This window comes from Strongylocentrotus purpuratus, unplaced genomic scaffold (genome assembly GCF_000002235.5).
Source record: "Strongylocentrotus purpuratus isolate Spur 01 unplaced genomic scaffold, Spur_5.0 spur5_scaffold_8, whole genome shotgun sequence".
Taxonomy (NCBI): domain Eukaryota; kingdom Metazoa; phylum Echinodermata; class Echinoidea; order Camarodonta; family Strongylocentrotidae; genus Strongylocentrotus; species Strongylocentrotus purpuratus.
In genome coordinates this window covers 12,666,311-12,691,481 of record NW_022145614.1, presented here as the reverse complement: position 1 = coordinate 12,691,481, position 25,171 = coordinate 12,666,311, and the positions used below count along the sequence as shown (strand labels likewise).

The 25,171-nt window shown below is 38.6% G+C and overlaps 1 protein-coding gene across 1 annotated transcript in view; it reads right to left on the bottom strand.

The window, feature by feature from the left end:
* LOC100888790 (probable xyloglucan galactosyltransferase GT15) overlaps positions 1 to 25,171 on the bottom strand; it is a 50,750-nt gene that overhangs the window by 13,522 nt on the left and 12,057 nt on the right. The window contains exon 2 of the mRNA XM_030975267.1: positions 13,681 to 13,944. The gene's annotated coding sequence lies outside the window, so the exon portion shown is untranslated. The remainder of the gene's footprint in view (positions 1 to 13,680; positions 13,945 to 25,171) is intronic.

The window sequence follows — 25,171 nt, the reverse complement described above, 5'->3', positions numbered from 1 at the left end:
GCAATTCACAGGCAATGCCTTTCCCATACGCTACTAGTAATGGGCATGACTTCAATGGGATGAAAAAATATATGTAATCAAACTTGACTATTGAAGGTATAATTTGTCGTCAAGGTGCGCCCCTGTCCCCGTTAGCAGGTTTTGTTCCCTTATACTATCAGGAGACGTGTGTGTGGTATTTGTGTGGTATTTGTGGTGTCTTTACAGAGGTGACTGGTACAAACTCTATGAAAGGCAGGGATATCCACAAACACTTCATTCATTAAATAATTGGTCCTTTACGTGAGAAAATAAAATAATAATATATGCTGGCGTGCACTTTTCTCCCTTGTTTTTTGGAGGGGGAGGGGGGGGGGAGGGGTTACTTGGCAAGTTCAATTTGATTCCAGATGATCACGGAGTCTTTCATTCCCAGGGCAAAGGACACCCCTTACTCCTTGTTTATATTTTATTCAAAGAGATGGCTCAAATGTAAACAGGAATAGGCTAAAGTGTAATCTTTACATGTTTTACTCCATTTTGGCAAAGAATTCCACATTTCAACTTTCATAAGGACTAGCTTTATCTAGTTATATGACAAGATAAGCGGCTCCGAAGCGATTTAGGTAAAGAATCCCTGTAAAGTGTAATATATCTCATGAAAATAGGAAATCTGATTTGAGGGAACATCACAAACTGAAACGCAAACTACTGAAAATATATGAGAGAAACATAATAAGTTATGTTTCTAAGGGAGTCAATCATGGGATGTATCTACCCCCGCCTCCCAACAAAATAAATGATTTTAATTTCAAAGACATTTTTTTGATCAACTTGTACCCCGCCCCCCCCCCTTCCCTCCTAAAATGAATCGGCGCCCCAGTAAGTGCCACACACATGGAATTGGCAACAATAAACGAATCTAAATCTGAATCCAATCAATACAAATTTTCCGCGTGTTCAAAAAAGTGCATCCAATGATTTTCCATTATTGTCTTAAACATGTTAAATGTTACAGATGGAGAATAAGAATTCATGACAAAATATATGACGTCAGGGCCTGTCACACGTCTTGGCACAAAATCAAGATCAGTCGAATTTCCTCCAAATAGTTCCTTTTGCTCCGGACCTTCCTCCAAAAGAGGTTAAACTATGAACGCTAATGTTTATATTTGTTTATTCAATATTTTGACAAGCATTGTCTCCAGTTGACCAGGAAGTTTCTGGAGTTGATAAGAATGATTTCCTCCACTTTTATGACAAAGAAGATTGAATCACATGTAATAATGTGGACGAACTACAGTCAAATCTGTCTCTATAAAGAACATAATATTATGTCTATTGTGTTCATGTATTTCTTCCTCCCTCGAGAAAGGAACGTGTGTTGTAGAACCTGTCTAGGAATGTCACCTGGCTAAAGTGGCCGCTTTCCCTTAGGCGGGCACAATAGACGGGTATGAATGTATAGGACCTATGTATTAAATTGACAAGATATTTACATAATTTATGATGCAGTTATAACAGAAATAACAATCCACAGGTCAAGAAGTTATTTGCGGCGATCTCATAATGAAGATATGCGACAATGCAATCAAAATTCGCGGGGGTATATAAATTATGAAGACATAAAAAATCTGTTAAATTTCATTTTCTAAAAACAATCATAAGACGTAAATACTTCATATTCTCATATTCGCATTTTCAGAAGGCCACGATGACGTAGAACAGATGACAAGAGTATACGAATTTAATATGCTGCTAACTCTGTTTGGTATGTAGGTCTATTACTGGTTATAACTTTTACAGAGCTGTCGATGTCTGCATTTCTACTTTTCAGTAATTGGTTAATGGTTATGGGTCAGTTAAAAATAAATCTGCAAAGTGCAGACTGACGAGTGAGAAGCAAAACGACGTTAACTGTCTTAAATCGATTAGTAATCATGTAAGTAATTTTACAGTCTCTCAATAATAAATCCAGGGGCGTCGCTTCACTTTCTGGAGAGGAGAGGGGGAGGGGGCATCAGAAGCATATTGCTTGCGATAGATATTAACACCACAACCACACGCACACAAAATTCAACAACAAACAATCATACAGTAGCCTTTTGGGTGCACCATGTGAGAGAGAGAGGGAGAATTGAGGAGTCCTGAAAAGGACTCTCGGTAATCTTTCTTGAGGGTTTGTAGTCCTGAAAAGGACAACAAAAAATCAGCCATCAGCATTTTCAACGGCCTTCTCCATCACCCATTTTAGCATGACAATGACATATCTTGTAAACAAGGTAAACCGAACATGATTTTGAGGGGATAATAAATGGTGTTATGATATTGAAATTGGCTTTGGGCTGATTTTCCGAAAGCCTTGACGATCATGTAATAAAAGGACTTTTGAAGGGCAGCTGTCACTCCCATCTTGCTCTTATTTTCTCGGTCAAATTACAGCCTGCAAATTGATGACTGATATCCATGACCATGCGTTGCCTCTGTGAACAGATACAGATTTACAAAGGCGCGATCTGGGTTAAAAAATGAAGTGAACTATTAACGCCATTTTAGCTCTAAGCTCTTAATGATGATCATGATGATGAGAGTGGAAATGGATGACTAGCCCCACACGTGCCACGTGCTAATGGTTAAACCAAAAGAGCAAACGATCAAGACTTGTCAAAATCAGTCGGCATGTGGAGCCATCATGGTTCCTAAGCTAGAGTTCGTCATGTAAAACAAATTAAACATACGTCGCATCCAATCAGCAGATCGCGACGTCATAGTCAAGGGCAGCCTTCCCGGTGATGAGCAATGGTTTGCAGGGAATGTTGTCCATGATAGGGTAGATGAACTATTTATTGTAAATTAAAAGTTATTACTTGTGATGATAAAGTGGTAATCGTGGTGGTAATGTTGTGGGCCGTTGTTGGTAATGACGATGGTGATGGAGATGAAGATGATGATAATGATGACGGATAATGAATGATGGTGGTGGCGATATTGATGATGATTATGATAATCAACACGCTTGTAACGACTATTGGTGCCAATGGCGTAGCCCGAAAATGTATGTAAGTAGAATTGCTAGGCTCCAGGCATGGGGGCAACTTTCCCATACAATGATGAACATGATGTGAAACAGAAGAGTGTCTTGGAGGGGATATTCAACGCCCATCGTGCCAATATGGTAGAGGAATCTTCTTATCACGATTGTTTATATTTCCACAATTGCCTCCCTCTCCCCCTCCCAAACAAAAAATTACAAGTTGATTTCACTTAGAGAACGAAAATTACGGAAGTTATACGTAATATTTATGTGTACGTATAGGTTTACATTATAATTTATAACAACAGTCAACACTTTTAATTTATAAATAACTTTAAATGTCCTTCTTTTTCTTCTGCCCGCTCAGTCTATCTTCGGTCGTCTCCTCTTTCCTTCCTCCTCTTCCATGACTACTAACATTCTCCTCTCCCTATCTTTCGATCTCAAAACACATGAGATCCTCTCGACCTCCCTCCTCTTCTTCGACTACTAACATTCTCCTATCCCTATCTTTCGATCTCAAAACACATGAGATCCTCTCGACCTCCCTCCTCTTCTTCGACTACCTTCTCCTATCCCTATCTTTCGATCTCAAAACACATGAGATCATCTCCGAACGGATACATGACTTGCTCTTACCCCGCAACATTTTATAAACATAGATTATATCGATCGCTGGCGGCTAGGGCTAACCCTCACGTCCCCTGAAGAGGATGTTATCAGTTCTGATGACAGCCTTTATGAAAACATCCAGGACTCATGAGAGTGGATCCATGTTTGGTAATGTGACCTCTCTGATATCAAGACAGTGACCCTACCATTTATCTTTGTATATTACTGCCAAGGGTCATTCACATGAATAAAAATGATATAGAGACAGATAGATAGAGAAATAAAATGACAAGTCCGTCTCTTCAGTGGCGTGTTTTTGTCTCCTGTTTTTTTTTTTTGGGGGGGGGGGGGCTGGAGGGTACTTACTAAATATGAGCCAGATACCGACAGAGGGTTGGGAGTCTTTTCACTTTCTCGCACCCCCTGTCTAATCCACTCTTTCTTCTCTAATCTTTTCTCTATTTCTCTCTATAACAAAAATTGGGGGTAAGGTGGGCATTTCATTGGGGGATCAAATGCCCCCGTGTAATCATGGCTATGCCTCTCTGTCTACGACTCCTTCGATAAATTCTTGAGAGTGATTATGAGGAGCTTCCCCAAAAAATTTAAAGCGAAGATTGCAACCCAAATTTCTCTCAACAGCAATGCTCAATAAAACACAGATAACTCCATTAGGGCACATTAAAATTCACTTGCCTTTTATATTCCACTGCCTAACCGTTCAGTTTTATAACTGTATATAATTTCTGCCCTTTGACGAACTAATGTCACACAAATTGATGATTGACTAGACCAAATGTGGCTTCTGGAAGCGATCTAGGGATGTTCGGTAACAAAAGACAGACGCGCCATGAATCATCGAGGCTCGATGTTTGGAGTAGGAAAATGGGTGGGATGATTAGATTTTCGCCCGAAAATTGACAAGTGTCTGGGTGCATCAGCTCAGACGGCCCTCGAAATTGGCAGTTGGATGTCCAGGTTTAGCCTGACTTCAAGGAAAAGTTAGTTTACCCATGTTTTAAAACTTTCACTTTAAGTACTTTTGAGAATGGGAATATTATACTGAAGAAGAAATTTACAACATACATGTATCAACCGATTACCACTATTGAAGGAAACATGTCAGTAGTTTTGATTAGTCTACATTTACAATTATCCAGACCCACAGTCAACACAGAACTATGAACTAAACTATATTTTCATTGACCCGTTGACAGGTAAAATTCCCCTTGACTGGAAGCCAGGCTAAATCACGCTCCGATGAAGATGGAAGACACAAGGGTACAAGAATGATACAGGTCGTCGCCCTTCTTCAAGTAGTAAACACCTTTGGATATAATACATGTAGGTCGTGGTTACTTGCGTTCTAATTCTTCATGATAAGAGACAAGTCTGGAATTTGGGATAAGAAGATCAACATACCTGTAGAGAAGCTTGTGGAACACTTGTTCACCTGCAATAATTGTTGACAATCCATTTCACATCATCTGAATCCCGTAGATACTTTCTTCCAACGCCACTGGAATGTAAGTTTCACTTGTAAACGACCCACCCCTTCCCCACCTTCACCATCGCTTCCAAATACGGTTGGAAGATAAAGCAGGAAAGTTTAAATAATGATGACACCTTCAAAGTCTGAAACGTAGAATAATAGGGGGTCACTTATTGCCCCCCCCCCCTCCAAGGCTCCAATGATCAATAATACTAGTAACAGTTTATTGTATAGTAATGCTAATTAGATGCCATTGAAAGCCCAGGTGGAGAAATGTATAACTTGATGTGTTGAAAATCTCCATGAAATATTACTTAATTATCGAGTGCAAGGTCGCGATATTGATGGCTCCTCTACACAAACGTGCAGGGGAGGCTGGGGAGTAGATAAACCGATTCGATGAAATTGTGTTTTATGTGGGGAGTGTTACATGTATCTTGAAATACATGTGACAAGTTCATGCTAAAGTAATGTAAAGGCAAAAAAATTGAATTTCAAGGTGAGTTAACTTCCTCATTATTTACGCGCCCCATCAAGATCGAAAGAAACGAATTACCGAGACAAAACCGAAACCACGTCACCTGTTTTACGACCTTCCTTCCATTTAAATCAAATTCTTCAATCTCTTTCATTGCATCAAAAGATCTCTTGATTCAAATCATCTTATCCAGTTGTTATCTCGCAAGGAAACTCAGATCTAGTCGAATATCAAGGAGAGTTTTGTTTCCACAATCAGAAAAGTGTTTTTGACGGAAATTAGTGATTTAGAACTCGGAATTGGTTCTACCGTATATTTACCCTTTTTAGCACCTGCGGACGAAAAGTTCAGTAACTCAGCAGAAATATCAAAATAGCCCATGCAAGAGAGAAATTATTCAGCGTTTGGGAAATTGTGTCATAATGATTGAATTTATTCAGAGGGCAGAAAAACACGCTATTCCAGGAGTTAGCGTTGTAAAGAAACATTTTGAAAAGGGATTTACCGATGAAAAGATATGTGTTACCCTAAGTGCTTGCCTTTTATACTTCTCGAGCTTACAATTGAAAATAACAAACTTAGGAATTTTCATAGCTTAATTGTAGGGCGTTCGATTATGCTGACAAATGACATAAAATCTGTGGAACAGCCTTCCAGATTTATGGAAGTCGTACCCTATCATATTGTGATGTCTAAGATTCACATTTAAAAATACATTTGGAGGCAAGTTTTCTAGCATAGGTGGTGCTTCTTTTGAAAGTTTTGTGCGTGTAATTTGTCATTAGGGGAGTGAACAAGAAACTAGGAATTGATTTTATTTTGCCTAATACATGCAGGTGTAAAACTGAGAATTCGTGTCAAACGGGTTGCAGAACCATGGTGAGCGTGTAGAGTTGACCGGAACAAGGTCACACATGGTAATAATAATTAATACAAAAACTCGAAAAGTTATGCACACAGAGTCATGCCTTCCATATTTCTGTTATTTCTCATATGTCCGCCAGGTCCGTTTTATATATCACAGAATTGTTCTACATATTACTCTTCCTCTTTCCAATGTTCACAAAATCTCACTGCACCTGCGCATAAATATTTATAAGATTCATAACACATACCTCACACAGATACTGGGGCAGTGAAGATGCCTTGTATTTGAATCATGCAGCTAGTTCTATTTTCGCTCTCTGAAAATTATAAAGTCTCTACTTCTTTGCTTGAAGATTACATCCAAGCAATACGATACTTGTAGTCAATGATAGACATGGTTTTTTTTAAAACATCTCATTTTAGTCATATCTTGCTTTGGCAAAACTTTCTTACGACATCCTATTACATTATGCTTGTAACTACCACTCAAAATTGGCATCTGCGGTCTAGACTGCGAACTCTCATTTCAAAATGTCACACAGTCCGTCTTTCAATCCGACTTCCATGTCGATCAAATCAATCATCCATCTCGAGGATGACGTTGAACAGTCGACATGACATGTTTTCACACGAGGTCGTCGTATCGCATTCCATATGCCGTCATCAAAATACTTGGCGAGGTCGAGCGACGTTTGCCAACCGGTGGCTGACCTTCCTACATAAGAAACTCTTGAACCTTTCAATCCAGAAACATCTTCTAATGGGTACCACAAGTCCCCGGTCTCCTTGGACCCTGTTAAAAACTAGAAGCACTCGCTTCTAAAAGCACCACATGTTTCCAAAATGATACCACCTTTAAACACCATTTTCTCTTGCTTTAGGGTCTGAACGACACAATTCTTCATGGGAATATATTGTTCTTAATCTCAACCCTGGACCCAAGACTAATCCTAACTCTAACCCTTAACATAATCGTAACCCTAGACCTAAACCGAAACTTAACTGATAACCATATTGAATCCCTCGTCCTAACCATAGACGTAATCTCTATGTCCTAACCCTGTATTCTTTTTCAGGAATGAGGCACGGAGCAAATGTCAATCATCTCTTCGGGACTACTGAGTACTCATTGAGGTAAGAAATATCGTCTGCTATATAGAAATCGATGGTTGGAGGAAAATCTGGTTGTACAAAATTCTATCATTTATTCTAAAAACATGGGAGTTTTCATACAAAATTATTGTGTCTATGGAAAATAATGGTGAAGGAAATTGATTTTTTGTTGGGGGGGGGGGAATCGTCAAATCTTAAATACATTTAGGAAATCAGCAAACGATGTTGGAATATTTTTTTGTAACGCAAGAATTACTGCGTTCTTAAGAGTCTAGACCTTCAGAAAACAACATTTCACCCAAATGTGGAATTTGGATATTAAGTCCATTAGCCAAAAATAGTTTTCGGAGAAGAACATGGATTCGATTTTGGCTGTGTTTGCGGAAAGGAAACGAATGTACCCAGCGAAAAAATACAATGTGGGTGAAAAAAGCTGGTGTATATTCTCATCCAGTTTTAATATAGGCCTATAAGGAGTTTGTCGACTGATTGAAATGAAAAGAACGACTTGAGAATGAATTTCAGGAGTGGGAAAACCTGCCTCAGATAGAACTGAATTGATGAATTAACTTTGTGAAATTATCTAATGGATAACCTTAGGAAGAGAATATTCAAAATCCGCACAAACACTCACATATTAAAGTCACACTGTCCTACTTGTAGCTACTTGCTCCCTCTATATAGAAAACTTCCCCAATCGGTGCCTGTTGGTCCCCCATGATCCTCTTTTTCTTATGTTAATGAGAGCTAAGTTAATGAGAGCCACCTGTCACAGTGACCTCGCTGGCTCGATGGGTGGTATAATCCCTTCTGGCTGAAGTAGTAAAGCCTGCCTTTAAATTCAAGTGTATCTCGATACTTAGTGGGTGACATGATCATATTAGAAACACAATCGTATATACAGGCAAAGTCAAATCTAGATGTGACCTTGGCATTGGTTTTAGAGTGGACATGACCCAACTTGATGACCTTTTCACCAAACAGCAGTACAGTCCTTTTACATCAGAATGCAACCAGGGGCCATACCCCTCGGGATCCAGGGGCTTAGAATATTTCTCTATCAATCTGCAGCACGTCAAATAGCTCTCCTTTCTTACAAGTAGTTCTCGAGTCAAGATTCGACCATTCTTTTTCAACTGCCGTTCTCTAACGACCGATCAGGACACGAAATCAACATCAGTCGCTGATCTTGCCAATGAACTTTCCGGCCACCAACAATAATTTTGCAATGCATAATACATATGGTTTGGTCTGACTGCTTTACACGTGTACACAATCAATCACCCTAGCACGAGTGGCATATCATAATGATATTATTTTCGATCACTTTCAAAGTTATGAAAACAATGCTCATGAAGGCTATCAAGGTATATCCTATGCACTTTCTTAGTCAATATTGACTACTTGTTCCTCTGTTTTAGCTTTCAATTTTTTGCATTTATAGCCCTACTTGTAATATCTATCAGCTGTTTATCAATGTCGTCTGTTGAGAAGGAGAAGGACGTTTTACATAGAGTTAACAGTCTGATTCTTAGCAGAGAACATTGTGTACTATAGGAACTCGTGGCTGTTAGTGGTCTTTCTTCATTTTGACGAAAGCCATCGATAATTCAATGCCATTCTTAGACCGATTTTACAGCAGCTATAGATATTGTTATCCTCACGATTTGTGACCGGCTGTTGATAGAGCATTCACCTTCCTTTTCCTTTTAAAAAGCATGTTTATTGCAAACCTTATACTAAACAACAAGTACAGGCCCGAAATAATTCGGCAAAAAGTTTTATTTACTATACCTAGGGACTCAGGGAGACCTGTTAAAATCCTCTTGTTTGTGTGGAACCCGCTCACCCATCGCAAGTGTACTTTTCGACATTCCTTTTCACTGCTGCATTTACAAGGTTTCGATACACTTCGATTATTCACCCGAGGAGCTTCCTCCGACGAGACCGACACCGGATCGAACAACAGACCGAACATTATCCCGAATGACGAAGAAGCGGTCGGTTTTCATCGGCTTGGAGTCGGTTCAGAGGTGTGACTGTGATATTGGCAATGCCATTATGCAACAGCCTCTCGAAGAAGTCGTCACAATATTTTACAAGGGTTAAGGATTACGGAAGACCTTCTCAGGTGAAGTAGAATGAAAAGATAAGTCGCAGCTAATTACTTCAAAAATTCACCTGCGAGGATTAGAGTCAAGGCGTTACATAGAGTGACAGCCTCCGATTTAATCCCCTAAAATCTTGCTACATTTCAAAGGGAACTCGTTATTCCAGAACGTTTCTCTGGGCTTCTAAAGCTAATAGATTTCCAAACTCATTGACGTTTGGAGAAGATTACTACACCCATCGAGATGCTACACCAATGTGTGAAATGTTGAATAAAAGGGGAAAATAACGACAGGTTCAGGCAACAAAAGGTACCTGAGAATTTGGTCGGCTTGCTTGATCTATCAAACGTTTGTAATATAGTGGTGGCGGGAGGACCACTGGAGTGGGGTGGGAATGGGAAGGGGGTACGTAGTTCTCAAAACCGTACATTATTTGAGGTTTTTAAGTAGGCCTAGTTCCCAAAACAGTACATTATGCAGGTCATTATTTGAGGGTTTTTAAGTGTTTTGAGACTTCCCTTTCAATTGTTTTTCTTATTTCAAAGGCAGGGTACACTATTCAAAGATAGAAGGTCGTTCGTATCATTCATGAGGTGAGCAGTTTCACCATTAGATAGTCCTGAAAAGGACTGTTGGGTTTGAAAAGGGCAAAATTACAAGGAGAGTGAGGGGGCAATGTTCTTTTGATTTCATCCTATTGCAGACTATTTGAGATTGTAAGAGAAGCAGAGAAAGTTAGGAGAGAGAGGGGATTCCTGAAAAGGACTGATGAACCAGGTTTGGAATGCAGAGAGAGAGAGAGAGAGAGAGGGGGAGGGGGGGGGGGGGCGAGGCACGACGTCCCGGACAAGTTGACTGTTCGTAACCAGGAGATCGTTTGTGCTAGGAGATTGTTAATTGGTGCTTTTTTATATAGTAGCCCTATTGAAAACTTACTATTAAAGATACATGTATAAGGTTTTATCCCCGGGGGACGTCTGAAAATTATGGGTCTTTCCTACCATCATCAATTGTGACTGAAGAACTAATGCTTGAATGAGAACCATAGGGTAGTTGGCAGCAGTTTGGGGAGTAATTATTGCAGATTATTGCGCTAGATTACCCTTTTGATGACTCCCTATCTAATCCGGAGTATGTCCACTTATTCCAAATTACGAGCGCAAATCTATAAGTACAAAGGAAAGTACCCCTCACGTCGAACTAATTTTTCATCCACCAAATGATTTCCAAAAGAATTCTTCTTCAAGACTGGTCATGCGAAAGAAAGAAATGGTCCATAGAAACATCTGTGAAAGGTTGATTATGTTGAACATAATGCACAATGGTGTATACGGTGAGGGTTTGGAGTGATCGAAGTTACAAGAAATTGACCAAACCCTGGTGAAAATCACTGATGCACTGCGCCGAGAAACTGGTATATTGAACTTTATCAACAGTCATATGGAGAGAAAGTTTGGTCCAAACGTTTAGCAATTGTGACGATATACGAGGAGAAATCTTTATTTTAATAGGGATCATTTCGTGATATTCTCCCATACTGACATAAACAGAGAAAGATTTCGGATTAGTTTTTATCCTTACTAAAAGTGAACGTTCTCTTTATTTAGAGTAACATATTAAGTGGACAAACTGGGCTGTGTTTCGTACAACTAATATGATCATTAACAACTGTCAATTTCCCATAACAAAATTGCTCACGGCCAATACAATTCAATGATTCCAGTAGCTTATAACTTTCATAATCACTTGTTATTGCTAGCAAGTTTTATGGAACAGGGCCAAGACTCCAGGCATATACACATTAATGTTCGTCTAGACTCTAGGTAAAGGCAAACAGAGCGTCGATTGCTTTTTTCTTTTGTTCGAGGGGCAATTCAAACACCTTTATTAAGTCTATTTACAAATGGAACCCACCCCTACCTGAATGAACATTCAAATTAAAGTTTCAACAACTCAACATATCATGAGAAAAAAAACATTACATTTGCCCTGCATCCCCTCCCAGTTCTCACTTCCACATGACAATTCAAACAAGCCCATTCTCCAACGTTCTACACCTTGGTATCTGAGGACAACACCCTCGTGATAAGAATGATGGTAAAAAGGGCAATAGGGTAGCTAATTCTACTTCTTGAGTGTTTGCCCAACACTTGAATTCAATAAGCATATTTACTCAGGGCTTGCCAAGTTGATCATTTTGTGAAGCATATACAAAGGGGGTGTTGCATAACAGCCCGGGAAGGATGCCTCTGCACATTGCTAAATAAACGTAATTGAATAGGCTTCTAACATTTCTGTAAAAAACTACCCTGTATTCCTGCCTCTTGACAAGAGATCGCTGATCGATAAAAGTGATAAAGCTATACAAAAAGAGTTTGGTTACCCGCTTTTTTGTTGTTGCTTTGATTTTCAGGTAATCATCCATTTTGGTCCAGGTGAGACCGGTGTGAAGACATCCATTGTCAACCAATCCTTTTAAGTATACCGCAGATATATAGTTAACTACCAAGAAAACATGACAAATCCATGGTGTTCCGAAATGAATACCCACAATCAAAGTATCAAACCGTGAAGAAACATACTCCAGAAGGAATCGTTTTTATTTATTTCAAGGTGAAACCGGTTTAAAGGCGTCAACCAATCATTAGTTTCAGCTCTACCACAATTATAGTTTACTGCTACCAACAAAAAAGCGGGGGTCATAAATGAATGCCCATAATCAAAACCCTGAAGAAAAATACTCCAGAGGGAACAAGCAAATCGTTACCAACTTAAAACGTATTTATTTCATTAAAACTATATACATTTAGCATGTAGTCAGAGTGTGACATAATTCACATGTCCTCGACTAAATTTGTTATTCACACTTTTGTAATGGGACTCGTGATCGATGTCATGCTTGAAAGCCTTTAGCTTACAAACCAAACTGGCAGCCAAATGGTAGAATATGTTTAGACTTGTGCCCCCCCCCCACCTTTTTCCCTCTCTCGCTCTCTCTCTCAGGATCAAAATGCAGACAGTAAATTCACAGCTCTATGTTTAGGTGGCAAATTCAACATAAACCCAACACCATCCCTGCTCATATCCTCACAATTCAAAGCCATTTAATTATACTTTGTCAATATTTGACCGGCGGGATAAATTAGTAGGAGTAGTAAAGGTATTGGGCTGTAGTGTCAACAATCCACGGAATAGACAAATTTGACATTTGCAGAACAATGACTTTTATACCTTTACTTTAGCTAAGGGTGTTATCTGTCTGAATTCAAAATCTTAATTTGACAGAGCTTAGAGATAGTGTTCAATTCTGATGATCCTTTTCGGCAAGCCAAGTGACACATTTCGGAGTGAAGGCTAATCATTTAGACATATTAAGTGCATGATTACATGAAAGAGACCATTGACCATGATTACAAGCAATGATAATGGAGGTTCATACACTGCCTTGAGAAAGAAAACGATACATTCGCTCCACGAGTATTTGGGTGGAACCTTAGAAGAAGTTCCTTTTTCTTACTTTTTATCCTGAGCTCGAAAAGAAAAGGATCAAACATAATTGCACAGCTGTCCGACTGATGCTCATGAACTGAATCAACTGATTACGGATTTATTTGACATTTATTTGGAAACTATCCGAATGTCCAACCTGCAGATATTTGATAAGCATTTTGAACGGCCACATCTTCCAAATGTGCCAAATTATTATCATTTTTTGAAACAAAAGCAGACATACATGTAGAATATTGCAGACTTGACTGCGGGTGGCTTCGTTTTCAATCATTGCCAATATTATAATGTCATAGTTACCGCCACTACGGACTCCTCCCAAACATAAAATTGCGAAGGGTATATAGTGGAATTATCCGGAGAGAAGGCATGTACCTATCGGAGCAGTAAAGGAGACTTTCAGTAATCCATAAAAAACATAAAAAATAAAAAATAAACCTTGAGGTTTGATTTAGAAGCGCATGATCATCACCTGTAAGTATCTTACCTTTTATATGAATTAGGCAAGAGCTATGCCTATAATCTCATGTAATCTCTCTGTCTGAGCTTCTATGTAGGAGACTTCAGGTATGTGATGTCCTTCGAGAGCTGACAGTCGTCAAGATATTCCTTGAAAATCCGTTCAAGGAATCTCCTTCATGAGGCTAAAGATATAAGATGGTGGGCTCAGAGGCATGCCATAAGACAATCCGTGGTAAAGGCCTATGACCAAACTCAGCTCTCGTCTCTGAAGTCACTGATCGGCATCAATCTGCGAAAAATAACAGGAACAGAAGATAATTCGATTGTATGTCTTGACAGTCTAGTAAAATGATGATATACGCGGATAGAATCGAATCAAGAGCTTAATAACCTCTCGAGCTCCGGAGAGCGTGTCACACATCGTTCGTGCCCTTCTGATGAATCAGTCAAACTCGTCGTCGTCGGAGTGCTTTGCAGACGACTGCAGACGTCAAACTTGTGTTCGGTCTAGCGAAACGACGACGCGCGGAGTGACGTACGTTCAGCGGACTCGCTCCAAGGGTTTGATCTCCCAGGGTAGTGTATGTGGATCTCTTTGGTTGATGGGTTTTCACTGAAATTCAATGGCAAACATGTTTGGGCTGAAATGATAGGATGGCATTTGTTTGGTCGTCAAGAACAAAAGAGAATGTATTTCATGCAAACAACATTCACCACAATAACTTGCCTGAACAAAATATTTCATGAGAACAGGTCTGCCTACCCCTCATTTAACCAGAATAAAAAGATGAATTAATGGAACGAAAGGGAAAATATTGAAAAAAGCAATCAATCTTCATCACAAGACATAATTCGTTGTGAACGGTGTTATTTTTGCAGACATTAAAGCGTTCCGTTTCGCGCCATGCTTACAAAGACATCGGGATAATTTCAGTTGGCAGCTCAACCACTAACTTCGTTAAAAGTGTGTTCACCCGTCGCACCTCTCCCGTTTCCATTATGTTTTTTCTCCTCTCAATTTTTTTTAAATTTCGAATTGTTCACCCTCTTCCTTCACCGTATTTCCGATATTTTTTCGTAAACATTTGCCGTTGTTTAATTAATGTCCAGCTTCTGCATGTCTTCGGTTCGTCGGTCAACGGCCGCAATGCAATCCTTGGACCTAGGAATCACCGTCGTACTCCCGACTAAAGAGGCGTTGCTCCAACATTTTTTTTTTTTTTTTTTTTTTTGGGGGGGGGGGGGCGGGTGGAGGGGTTGTCACTTGTCAGGCAAGTTTTCGGACAGAAAACCAAACCAGCTTACCAGCCCCTCCCCCTCCCCCAAAATAATTAACAATTACAAATTTTAACAGGATTAAGAAGAAATACAAAGGAGATATCAAAGCTTAATGTGATATACTAAAGTGCACAGATATGTAAACATCAGACGTGAATATCTGGACAGAAGTTTAGGAGGGGTAGGGTCATTCTTGCCAACCCTAAAAAAACGATTGTGTGAACAGGACCCATCAGGGACCAATCTCATTTCGTTCTGAAGTGAGTTTGAACAAAGTGGAATAGAAGAAGGTGAGCCGGAGCAGGGGAGCGTTTAGGCAAGTGATTAGAACACGGTGGGGATGAAAACAGTTCGGAGCCACAAAGCAACATGAGAGCCAAACTCATTTGTGGAAGGTGTCAATCAGACTTCGTAACCCTTCGATCGTTTTTTTTTTCTTCAAGTTCAGAGGGTGGCAACGTCTTTCACAAGTCTGAAATCATGTTTTGAATAAAGTCAACTTATGAATAGCACTTACAGAGCGCTATGGTGGAGGTCCTGTCGAAAATCCCCCATAATGTTCAAAGGAACACCAAAGCTGTATAAAAAAAAAAAACCGACAGAATGTGTACATCGAGTTGGTTGGCAGAAGACTGGTAAGGTGAAACTCAAATGTTGCAGGAGCTCGGATCGAGTAAGAAATGTAAAAGAGTTGACGTCTTGTAATGCGTCGTCTTGTATAGTTATGCAATATCTGTGAGATCTGGTCGCGGTAAATTATATCATGATGAACTTTACCTTTGTTTAAACATAGTTAGGCCTATACTACTATTAATACCATGCTTTTGCTCTGGGCATATCGCACGCGCGCACGTACCCCTAAGTTTTTCAACATCTATAGCACAATAAAGGTTCCTTATTTTCTAAGCCAATATTCTGTCTTGACTCAGGTTGTCTGATGCAACTATAATAATGCTTCCAATGTTGATAGATCGAAGTCCTGAGACTTGTGACATTCGTTTCACGGGTCACATCCTCAAACACAACTATATTCATCGTCACCGGCTTCCAAACGACCGTTCTCCTGATTTGGATTTTCCTCTATATAATCACAACTGACACCAATCTTTCGCGCGCTAAATTGGCAACCCCTCGATTTGACCCCACAATGCAATTGAATTTTGAGCGTCCGATCAAGAGCTTAGAGTCCAAATGAGATCTCCCGCCACAGACGAGGTGCAGTGATGATAGATTCATCAAGATTATCTATTAAATGCTTTCACATCACCCAAATCATGCCCAAATAGTGCGGAAATTCTGAAGTGAATTTTAGAGAAATTCGGCCCAAATTTTCAACGTTTCCGATTCGAGCTTCTGTTGAAGGTCAGCAAACAAATTTTATTTCGTTTTGTATTTAAACAAAAAATTAAACTTGGGAATCGTGTGTGGGCTCAAAATCCAGTGACAAGTCACGAGGAGGTGGAGGTGACGTGGTATCGCAGTTTATTCACTTGATGCTCCATACAGTCATCTTGTTTTGGAAAGAGCCAGTCAGGTGTTATCGATGTGAAAAATAATTCTAATTTTACATTTCTATTGCGCCATTTATAAATGCTAAACTTCAGAGTTGTGAAAATAAGTGGTGTTAACAGCACCCCTTCAAAACATATTTTGGCGATTGTGAATGGGAGGGGGTCATTGCCACCTGTGTTTTATCTGATGACTTCTCCGAGGTCACATGAGAACAACATTGTCGATCTCATGGGTTGGCAACCTTCCGTTTGAACATGCTTGAATGTTTCAGTAATAACATTATAGGCTATTCAATTATCATTTGATTTAACAATGTAACTTTTGCTTTTTGGTGGCTTCAAAGAAATTTTTAGAATTGGATACGCCCCTCTTTCACAGACTCCTGAATCCGCGCCCCTGGATAATGCCTTCACCCCATTGCAATTTGCTCGTAAATGATTGAAACTGTCCTTTGATGCAGAGTATAATGAAAAACAAGCAACCTTTATAGTAAGTGCATGCTGGAATGTATCAATAACCTTGCAACAAAAATAAAACCGCATGAAAATCCTCGCCCCTAATCTTCATGAAAACTGTCCTCTTTTTCAAAAAGCTCTGATCATGGAATTTCTTTGTACTTTAGGTCCATGCTCCGATAGAGGATATTTTGCGCTATGAAGAAAGAAAATTGCGGATAATGGTTTGTTGCTGTCTTTTATCAAATCGTTTTTACTTTGAAAGGCAGACGTAATTCATATTCGAAGATTATCTCCTTAAAAGGGGGATTTGGGGTAAAAAGCTTTCGAAATAGCAAAACATCTGACCCGAGCAATCACAGGTCTGAAGGGAAAGAGAAAGAAATTGGGCGGTAAAGCCAGGAAAGTAACACCACATTGCTGATTACATTCTTCGGTATTTACATTGGTAATGGTGTCCTTTAGGATATTGAAATAGTGTCCCTGACAACTAAAAGCATGATGGCGTCAAATCGTGGGAATTCGGATTCGAATGAATTTGAATGGATTTGAATAGACACTAAACAGAAGCCATATCAAGTTCCGAAAAGGGAAATATGATGCTAAGATATCATAATTCAAACAAAAATTCATCACGGAAAAATGCCTAGGAAGGTTGAGAAAAAAAATTGCATTACATCTGCTTGACGCCTGGCTGGAATGCTCCCCAGAGAGTGGAGAATGTGCATACATTGTGTGCGGGTAAGCCTGAATCCAATGACCGGGGTAATAATATACTTATCTGTAAAGCGCTTTGTGAGGGCCTCCGGTCCTGAAAAGCGCTATATAAGAACGAGCTATTATTATTATTTGTATTGTTAGAAAAATAGCAATGCAAACTGGTAATCCTGTAATATTACAACAGTATGCGGAATTACATAATTCATATATTTAGATTAATCTAATTTACAAAATAAAACGTTAACAAAAAACTGATTATTTTAGGAGCATGTTTGCAAGTATATCCTTCAACCATGAAAAATGGAAATCATTCAGTTCACACATTGCCTGAAGTCACATGTTGCAAAGGTCACGGGCGTCGCCAGACAAAATATCCTGATGGGTTTCATCATCAAGATTTGCCAAGATTTTTGTAATTTCCCCCTCCCACCACCATCACCAATACCACCATAATTTTGAGAAGATATTTACAATGTTACGGATATACGAATTCGGAAATGTTGCCAAAATAATCTGTCTCGTTAATACGATCCATAAGTCGAAAAGCAGATTTAGGGATACTAGTTCAGATTCAACATCCTTTCTGAAAACCAAGGGTAATGTCGAATCAATCGAAATACGTGTTTCAATAACGATTGCTTCTCGTAACTGCATTAACTATTAGAAAGAGTTATTAGAGTTATACTTTGACATATGAAGTTGATCCTGAGTGCATAACTACTTTTTATACTTTCAAAAGAGTGCATAGCTCAATTGGCCGTGAAAATGGTGTCCTTGGCACCTTCGATGAGCCAAACTGGAAACTTATTTGAACTTGAGATTTATATAATACTTTATCAAAAACATAAAGAGGGCACAACTTTGGATACTACCGACTGACTTCGTGTGCTGTGACCCCTGTTCAGGAGGGGGAACATGTCCCGGGTTAATTCTTGGGTAACAGGAGGATCGAGACCAAATTGGGCAGATAATCTTCATAACTCACACCATCTTGGCTTGGTGAAGATGGAGAAGAAAAAAATCGTACATGTGTTCAGCTGATTACAGTTGATGAAAGCACGTTTTGGGGTTTATTTTTCCAATGCCACATTCCAATATCTCCCACCTTGAACTGAAGAGATGAGATTGAGAGAAAACATCACCTCTAGATGGATAGCTCACAGGAGGGCCTGTTAAAGCCCCACTGCACTACTTGTAGCTTCTTGCGCCCTCTATATATCAAAAAATGCTTAATCGGTGCCTGTTGGTCCCCCATGATCCCCTTTTTCTTATGTTGATTGAGAGCTGACTTGATGAGATAACCACCTGTCAGTGACCTTGCAGGAAGGTATAATCCCCCTGACCAAACTAGTACAGACGGGCTTTAATACAAACAATTTGACAATATTTGTTCGGAGCCAGAAGAGCGTTAACTCATAATTGTTATATTCAACACATAGTTAAAGTCCTTCTGGCTCTCTTCAGACGATTAATTGTCCTGGTAGTAAGAAGAACGAGAGACCAGGCGGTGGGGTGCGATTTCATAAATTTCAGGTTCTCAACAGCCAACGAGACCGACAGTCAACATGTTCAGACCTTCAGACAACTTTTCCACTAGAGGTTCACGAGACCGGCATTGTCGACATGCTCAAAATAAGGGAAATGCTCAAGAGCGGGTACATGCTGAGTCATGTGACGGGTATCAATAGTCAAATAAAGGGTGGGGGTGATCGAACTCCCTGAACCCCCTCCTATTGCCCCTTCTCCATGAGCTCTGTGAATAATCATCTACGGCCATAATAAAACACAATGAAGAGAAACATTACGGTTACGTAACCATGATGAACGCCTAGGGCAGACAGTTCCCCCGGTATCCCAACATGACCAATTTAAAGAGATAATGATACCTATTAAAAACAGATTTGTTTACTCAATCATATAACGATACGTGAAGTTTTAAATGAAACCTCACGAAGCAATTCTTATCTATACCTTTACAACACCGACCAAGGATGCCATTCTCCGACGAGACGCCCGAGTCCTTATCGTAATGTAAGCATTCATCTCGCTGTCATTATGAGGACAAACACGCATGTCGATCAAATGTTGTTAATGTGCTCTAGCATTCATAGGTACATAAAGCACATACACAATGTAACGGAGTTTATGTGAGCGGATAACATCGATAGGGGCTAAAAGAATTAGAAGGAGTAGGATGACCTCCGATTGAACATTGTTAACATTGCTATCACATCTTCGGGAAACATGAAAACATGATGGGGGGAAATGCATGACTGCTAATGATATACCACCCACTGTTCGAATGCAATCCCCCATGATGCCAAACATACCACGTAGATGAATCACAAGATTCTATCTACAAGTTGGAGTTTAAAAAAAATGAGAAGACTTGTTACGCGACCGATGAATTGAAGTACACGGTAGGATAAAGTACAGAGGCGCTAATTAATCAATATTAATTATTTTTCTATACAGAGGCGTTGCGGGGAATATACATTAAAATCAAATTCTTTGCTTGATCGCATCGATGCATCTTACTTGCTTTTAAACATGGATGAGTGACTGCTAAAGCTTTTTAGTGTAGAAAAAAAAAAATCGACTTTCTGCAACGGTAATGACATTTAATAACTGAAGTGGGGTGAAACATCAGAACGAGCCGAACACGAAATATTATTGCATACAAAAACTTTATATGCAAGACTACAATCTGACAATGTCAAGTTTTTTCAAAAAATATTTCAAATGCTGCATTCTAATGACCTCGAAATGACACTTGAAAGTTATCTAACCAATTCAAAGTTTTGATATCATGTTTGAAGATAAATCAAGCGAGTGGAGATTTGCCGAGCAAGCGAATATTTTGCAAATAATGAAAACGATTTAGAGCTTTGGTTGAAATCTTTAAGTCAACAAATAATCAAAATATACAACCAGCCAAACGTACAGCGGCGATGAATCAAAACAAAAATCAGCCCCTCAGGGCCTAAATCAAAGAAGAAGCCGTGATATAATTCTATAATTCGAGAGCAAATTATTACTGCCCTTGACATGGAAAGGAATTTGGAGATTTTGGATCATTAATTTTCATCGCTTTCGTATTCTTTCACCTTTGATATGCCTCTTTTATATGGATATCAATGGTTGTTTACTATTTACATTTGTGAAATAACGTTAACAATAAACAAAGTCATTATGAAGCAGAATGAGAATTCAGTGTGATCAATATAAATCTTTTTATAACTTGTATTCTTCTTGTCTTGTACCTTGTGACAAACACGTGAATATATCTTTCTCAATGGCCGCACGTATAATATACATACTGTATTTCATTTCTTTAGATTAAATTTCACTCAACACATATCCTACTGTTCACATCATTTTTGATAGATCAGCAGCCCCCAAAATTGGATATAATATCCTCAAGGAACTCCTTGGTACGTTTAAACCTTACAGATGTGTTCTTTTTGTTTCTCAAAATTGTCTAAACGCTTTAAAGGTACTATGTCCCATTTGCAGGCCAAAAAAATGAAAAAGTTAAATTCCAACTGCATTTGAAAGATAATACTAATTTAGAACTTCCCTAAAAAAGGTGGGGCTTGAAAATGTCTTAAAGTGGGAAAATCGACTTTAGGGCTATAGAGCCCAAAAGTAATAGTCTTGATTTTCAGACAATTGTACCGAATGGTCATACGTTTTATGCTGCGCAATGATTCAATGAGTTTAATCTTGGCCATCACACAAACTGGGTTATTGATGTAGACAAATGCTCATGTACCCTTTACAACTCTTTTCATGTATGTTATTACCAAAGAAGAAAAAAAGCCAGTCAGTCACTCAATAGTGTCTGACAGTGAAGTCTAGCAAGTAAACGGTTTTCCTTGCATAATTTGAATATGAGGACACTGCTAACGTTTAAATTTTACAGATATGACATACAAGACATATTCATAATTCCTGCAAAGTTCTACAGAATTTGAGGTTGGCTGCAAAAGGGACATAACACCTTAAAAAAGCTTTATTAAAATACTCGGTTTGGTTGTTCTCTTTTATTTCAAAATTTGCAGCTCAGAAGAGTAACATTTCTCGAGGAGACTGTCCTCCATACAAATATAAGTGCAAATATTGAAGACATTGTGAGCACTATGATGGGAGAATCTTTTACACAAAAATGATGCGAATTGTAAAAACAAAAAATGTGACATGAAGCATCACGATGATCATGATTAACCGCATGAATCAGGTGCATGATTGTTCAGTTCCAATCGTGCTTATCGACGCGTCTGTTCTTTCTTTTGGTCTTTTGTTCTTCGTTTCTATCTTTCGGGTTTTTTTTTTCTTCATGCGTTTGAAATTTTGTGAAAGATAAAATCAGGGAGTTCAGAAGAGCGCGGGAAAAACGATCCATCATTCTAATTTCCCCGATCATTGTTTATTTATTTTGGTTAATAGGTTTCACGGTTTTATATCACATCTCAACATAAGAGGTGCATTAAAATGGGTACCTGGCAATGTTGAAGGTAATAATTGCAGGGCTTGCAAGAATAGAAATCTCAATACTAATATTGTTACACTGGGTAAATAAGACCTTATATTATTATGATATTATTTTAACTATATAGTAGTAGTTTATTATTACTATTATTACATTCGCGGGCTAAATATGTGCAACTGTATATGTGACATCACACTATTTATTTTTAGCAGTTGAATCTTACATAATTGTACCAGTCAACACAGTATCCAAGGGAAATATTTGTATCATAGGCAAAACTTCCGACCCTTGGCTTTTACCCACTCTTCAGAGACGGATTTCCTTCCAATGACCGTCCAAGAATTTTTTTTTAAAACAGAAGGAAAGCACGATGGTTTACATCTTGCAGACGTTTTGAAGATTCGGTTGGGGGGAAATGGGCTTCCTGTCAGTTGCTAAGCAGCGAGTATTGGTTTTCTTTCCCCCATATGCCCCAAAGAGCCGTGATGGTAGAATAAGTGGAGAAAGTGCACCGAACATCTTTTAGGAGAAACAATACATGTCTCATCTGCGAACGCGTCTGGTTTTCTAAATTGTAAAATACAATCTTGTCAATCAAATAAACAATACAATTTGTCCCATCCGTTATGACTAATATTGACAGAATCTAGATCAACATTGTTAGTTCAGAACCTTAGGGTTCTCATAAAAGTCAACGTGACTAGAGTCTAGAATTTATTTAAAAAAATTGCAAATGCTAGTATAACGATTCAATGTAAAAACGCATTAGTTTATTACTTTTGATTTCCTTTTAGCACAGCTTAGTTTCATCAACCTTGGTCGGTAAACTTGAACTGAACCATGCAGCAAATTAAACTAATAATATATTACCAAATAAAGAAACAAATAACCAATCACAACAAATATCATGGCTTTGAAGTGTTCTCGGCAATGTAATTTCTCATTCGGTATATTGAATCTTTCTCAGAAGTCAGATTTATATGTAAAATAATCTCTTCTCCCGAGATTTGTATCCAAATTTTGTTGATGATGAATGATCATACTTATCCACTCCACCCTCCCTCTCTCTCTCTCTCTCTCTCTGTATCTCTCTCTCTATAATCTCTCTCTCTCTTTCTCATTCCCATATCATAGGTTACCTCGTTAATCCCTTCATTAGCTTAATTATCGCCATTTGCTCTTCTATTGCTCATCAAGATCCTTTACTAACTTACCATGTACTGTATCACCCACTTCCATTTTCATCAGAAACATGTACTTCTAATTCCCTTCTAGCAAGTCCACTCATTAAATTCCATCAAAAGTACACATAGATCTCAACGTTCCGCTAATCCCACATCGCCTTATTCCTTCAATTATCAAATCGACAGGCTCCTCTGTCCATCTTCGTTCAAGTTCAGGCTCATTATGATAGATAGTACGATGACAAGTGTGCATCATCATACAACGATTACTAATTTTGCAGCGGTGTAAGAAATTCGTTAAAGAGATGGTTGAGTTCTGGTAAAGGTGACAACATGAATGTGTGAGATTTTCTTCTTCGTTTTATTCACAAATGGGAGAGTATCATTATATTGAAAGCAATGTCATGTGATAACGAGTGTTCTGTACTTGCATTCAAAATATGACCAACAATAGTTTTAAGAGTCCGAACCCAATTGTATATGCAACATGTCTTCATAGTCCCATATACTCGTATCTGCGTGCAGACTTGTTAATTCCACAATGTGAGTTTCAGCACGAATCATTTTATCTTAATGATTTTGATTATTAACAGACAATGCAATACGCGGTTATTCTTATTTACAGTATCATCAAATATTAAGAGTAACCTCTAGACAGTTTTTTTCTTCATAATGCTATCGCTTGACAAGACATACTGTAGTACCCGACTTGATCTTTAAAAATCGGGGGTCGGGAAGGGAAGAGTGATTGTCATAACTTGTTAATGGGGCTAAGATCTGATGTCTCTCCTCATGTGGGTAAGGAAATACCTAATTGTTGAACTTTCTGAGATTACTCAAGATGTTTGGTCGACTGGCATTGATGCTTATTAGTCTGAGAGACTGTTGTAGTCTGTCTGACCAAAACGTAACCTTTTGCCCGCAGTAACTGTTTAGAAATTAAGTTTAAACAAGTTAAAGGTGTCGAGCACTTTTTATTGGGAGCGGGGGGGGGGGGGTTGAATTATGATAAAAGTGTTGGGAATATCACGATAAGTCTTTCTTTTTTAATGGAGTAAAACATTTCCCTAAGATGAATTTGTAGATAATTTTTGCGTTTCTCCCCCAATTGTGTTGCGACATTCTAAAGAAAAAGATTACTATACGAAATTCTGAACCCCACCCCCCCCCCCCTTCCCTTCCCACTCAGTCTTGTTCAAATATGCCGTAGTAAACCGCCGTGGTTTCTTCTTCTTTTTTTTTGTAATATATCAATTGAATGGCGACTGAGTGCTACAAAATTATGTCACTGACCTCTGTGTTATAAGGTACACTTTACGTCATCATCATGATTAAAATTATTTTTAGGAATTAGCCTCCGGAATTTAGATCCAGGATAACCGTTTTTAATCGTGTGTAACTCTCAAAGTCGTTGTCGATGAGGTGTAAATTATGGTTATAAAATTATGCACAATTAAAATATATTAATGTGAACTAAAATATGTACAGTCATGTAGTATGCTATACCTTTAAATTTGAAACATCTGTTAACAATATGAACACGATTTCACTGAGAACATTGAGATTTAAGGATTTCATGACAATCATGAATACACTCATCTGTAAAGCCCTAGAACTTTGTTTAAAAGTGGTTTCACACTTTTTCATAATTATATCCACATGATATTTCTTAAAGGCATTGTTTAACAATATTAAATCTGAGACAAAGAAACCCAATTCCTTTATTAAAGTTACACAGTTTTGATTTTTGGTAATGTATCAATATCATAAAGCATTTCCAAAATAGGTTAAAAGTTGACCTTTTGTTAAATTTTCAAATAATCTTTATCTTTAAGTCTTTTAATCAAATCATTCCGATAATCAAAGAAAAGGAGG